At 46.6% G+C, this 3,606-nt stretch overlaps 1 pseudogene; it reads left to right on the plus strand.

The window, feature by feature from the left end:
- The first annotated feature begins 761 nt into the window (after window positions 1–761).
- LOC147977953 (uncharacterized) lies at window positions 762–2,048 on the plus strand (annotated as a pseudogene).
- Window positions 2,049–3,606: the final 1,558 nt, after the last annotated feature.

The raw sequence follows: 3,606 nt of genomic DNA on the forward strand, positions 1-3,606 counted from the left end.
AATAAACCTAGAAATAAATGCGAGCAACATGATTTGAACCCTGATGGCAACCTAGCGTGCTTTGCATCATGGTTTGGTATCCAAGCAGAGAGGGGCGCTCTCTTCTTTCCACGTAATAATTCTTGCTTCACGGCATCACGTAATAAGGAAGACTACCACAACTTGCGGTGGACCTGAATCACGCACGCACGCTCGCACACACATGACAACGTTTGGTGTGCTTCCGATCGAACGAGGGACGACTCTGTCTCTGAGTATGTATGAATCAGCCTGACTCCGAACATGACTCTCACTACGTAGAATAATAACCGATGCCGATTGTATTAGAGTCTCACCGCCCTATTCTTCCGATTATATTATACTAAAGGGTCGCGGACGGTATCATAAATCAAATCAATTGTCACCAACCAAACGCATCGTCGCTAGTACAAACCCCAATTCCAATCGCCACTGCCGCCCGCCCGCCTTAGACTAGCCACAATGAAGAATAACAAACAGTAGTAACAGGCACATTTTCCTAGACTATGTTACTATCTTCATAGTGAGTAGTAACTTAAGTGTGATAACATGCAAAGATTCATTTATTATGTTATAGACTCATATTGCATTGAGACATGTGATGTTACAGTAACTAGCTAAGTTACTACAGCTAGCTATCTCCTCATTAACTCATTACCACATAAGCAAATTTACTGAGTTGGACCCGATGTTACTGTTGAAGTTACTCCCATTATGGCTAGTCTTACGGCCCGCGCTCCGCCATGTCTGACATCCCTGCCGCCGCTGCTTCCAGGCGCTCGGCCCGTCGTCCCTGAGTGCTGGCCGACTCAAAGTGCCACATCAGCGACCGCGACAACGCGTCCACCGCACACGCCGTCACGAGCGAAGGGCGCGACATCAAGGTGACCTGCGAGCTCGCGGACCCGCCCGGCGTCTCTCGCTGCTTCGTCCACTGCCCCAGCCTGCCGAAGAACCTCTACGGCGGAGATCCCGTGGTTCTGAGCTCGGCGGACGCGTTCTTCCTGCTCATTGTCCCGTTCGCCCAAGGCTCCAGGCGTAGCGAGTACAACGATTTCTTCGTCTACAGCTTAGGTCCAGGGGCTCCATCTCTCCGCCTTCTCCCTGACGTCAGCCCCGACCGCTATCCCGACAACGTCACGCTGGCCGGCGTCGTGCCCCTGGGCGGCTCCGATCTTAACAACGAAAGCTACGCCGTGGTCTTCCCGCGATACACCAACGACCCGTACTACACGAAGGACTCTACCAGCAAGAAGTACAAGTACATCCACCACGTGTATCGCTCCAATATTTCTTGGTGTCCGTGGAACACCGAGGTGGCCAGCATCGCAATGGACACCAATAAGTACCTCAATCATGAGGTGATAATGCGGCACGAAGGCACCCGCGTGATCTTCGCTGGAAGGGAAACACTCGGCTGGTTCAATCATTGGCATGGCGTCATTCTATGCAACGTGCTCGACCGCAGTCCGGTCATGCGTTTGATCCAATGGCCTGTTTCGATCCCTTGCGATCCGGTGTCGCGGTTCGGCACGGGAGTTGACAATATGTATGCACGGCTGTTTCGCGACGTTGCTATAAGCAATGGCGTGATTAGGCTCGTCGAGCTGAAATCTTGTCGGTCTAGCGATACTTGCAATCAGAAAGGGGTCATTGGACAAGGTTGGATGGTCACCACATGGAACAAGGGGATTTGCTCAGAGAAGTGGCACAAGAGATTCACTGTCAAGGCTGATAACGTGCCTATCACAGGTTCAAGTTACCCTAAGGTATCAGCTCGTAAGAGGTTGAGCTGGGATAAGGTGATCCATGGTTGTCCCACTCTGAGCTTGTGTGACGATGATGTTGTCTACATCATGGCTAGACTGAACATTCGCTCCCCAGTTGCATGGATGCTTGCCATTAACATCAGAGAGGGAACATTGGAAGGGGTCAAGCAGTTTTCCGCTGAAAAGATGCTCGGTCTTGAACCGACTTTTGTTCAGTTTGCCATGTCCGACTACCTCAGTTAGTGGAGAAATCAGTTATAAGTACTTGTATTAAAAATCTTGATGATTTATAGCTTTGCCTACAGATTAGCAACTTTATAGGATGTGTTTCTTATTGAGTTTTATTGCGATGAAACAAGTTTACTCAACAATGATAGGGTTGTATATATGTGCTTCTTGTTGATGCGTGGACTTTGTTTATGACTCTGAGTTGAGTTACTAGAAATTAACATGAACATGAACATCGAAACTCCTGTCTCTCTCTCTGCTAGGCCTTGTTGTCATTAGACAAGATCGTTGCAGCATAGGAAGATTGTTGGCCGTGCAAACTCTTTACGGTTGAACTTCAATTGCAATTTACAAATGCTTGTTCTGCCCGCTTGATTATGATGCCTCGACTTAGAAAACTAGTGTCGGTTCAGAGCTACATTATGATGCCTCAAGCAATTATCCTACAGCCGTGCAGCTACTGAAGCAAAAGATAGCCGATCGACGATATAAACCAAGCAATACAGTTTGATTTAGATTTTGGACCAGTCCGTCTTAAACCTGTCAGATGAAATGCAGCTGCTTCTGTTCTTCCCTTTGTAACCTTATTGAACTGCATACCCTTTCCAAGAATGTCACTTGCATATTTTTAGCTTTTGCATGCAAAATATGATGGACACACCATCAGTGAAAAATTAGTATTCTTAGTGAGGTTTACTTTATTTGTATATATAGAAAATAATTGACGGTGATTGATGAAGAGATTGGTACGAACTATACTATAGTATGGTCAGAAATGCTGGGATGTAAAGAACTTACCTTATTGTCACCAAAGTAAAGCACTGACGTAAGTGGTTTACTGGTCTGAGGTTCTTGTTTTCCAGCTAAGTTTGGTTTTTTCGTCAGAAGAAAAAATGCGTATGGATATTTACAACGGCCGTGCTTTCAGAATGTAAAGTGGTTCGTTCTCGGTTTTCCTGGATGGATTTGCAGGTCAAGCAAACGTGTATCCATTTGATATGGGCGACAGTGCCACGTCCAAATGCCGTGACTTACACGAAGTTTACGCTGGTGGTGGGCATGGCTGTAACACCCTCGATGTGACTATATCTCCCACATGTCGAGGCACGACTTAGAGGCATAATTGTATTAAAGGCATATGTCGCAAGTGAGGTAATCTTCACACAACCCATGTAATATAATAAGGAAAGAGATACATAGTTGGCTTACAATCGCCACTTCACACAATTGCATAAATAAACATTACATCAATCAAATACACTCATGGTCCGACTACGGAACCAAAATAAAAGAAGAACCCCAAATGCGACACGGTCCCCGATCGACCCCAACTGGGCTCCACTACTGATCAACTGAAACGAAACAACACAAAGGACAAGATCTTCATCGAGCTCCTCCTGAGCTTGGTAGCGTCATCTGCACGGACTCATCGGCACCTGCAAGCTGGTTTTGGAAGTATCTGTGAGCCACAGGGACTCAGCAATCTCGCACCCTCGCGATCAAGACTATTTAAGCTTATAGGTAAGGTAAAGGTATGAAGTGGAGCTGCAGCAAGCAACTAGCATATATGGTGGCTAACATATTCGCAAAA

This window comes from Triticum urartu, chromosome 3A (assembly GCF_056163025.1).
Source record: "Triticum urartu cultivar PI428250 chromosome 3A, HENAU_Tu73, whole genome shotgun sequence".
Taxonomy (NCBI): Eukaryota; Viridiplantae; Streptophyta; class Magnoliopsida; order Poales; family Poaceae; genus Triticum; species Triticum urartu.